Here is a 441-nt window from a genome sequence, read left to right as displayed (position 1 = left end):
CCGCAGCTGCCGCTGGCAGTGTCAACACCAGTGGGGTGGAGGGTGGCAAGTGGCGACTGCCCTCAGCTGGCGGCGCTTTTGTAAAGGGGTGCACTGCTAAGCTTGGGGGGTGCACATGCACTCCCTACGCATCACCAGTGGGCTCAAGTTGCAGCAGGGGAAGTGGAGAGTGGATATTGGGACAACCTTTGGTTGGATATTGGGAAAACCTCTCACTAGGAGGGTGCTGAAGTACTGAAACTAGCTCCCTAGAGAAGCTCTCCCTGCTGCCCACGATTTTGCTCTGTAGGGAAAAGGGGCAGGGTATTCAGCCCCTCCCACGGCACTAAGACCCAGAGAAGCCCTCCTCAGCGGGCGGAAAGCGGGCAGCGGCTTCACTCCTTCCTTCTGCGCCTGCGCACGGGGGAAACCCAAGCGGAGGGGGGCGGAGCGGGCCAGCCC

This window comes from Alligator mississippiensis, chromosome 5 (assembly GCF_030867095.1).
Source record: "Alligator mississippiensis isolate rAllMis1 chromosome 5, rAllMis1, whole genome shotgun sequence".
Lineage (NCBI taxonomy): Eukaryota > Metazoa > Chordata > Crocodylia > Alligatoridae > Alligator > Alligator mississippiensis.
Note: the sequence above shows the minus strand (reverse complement) of the source record.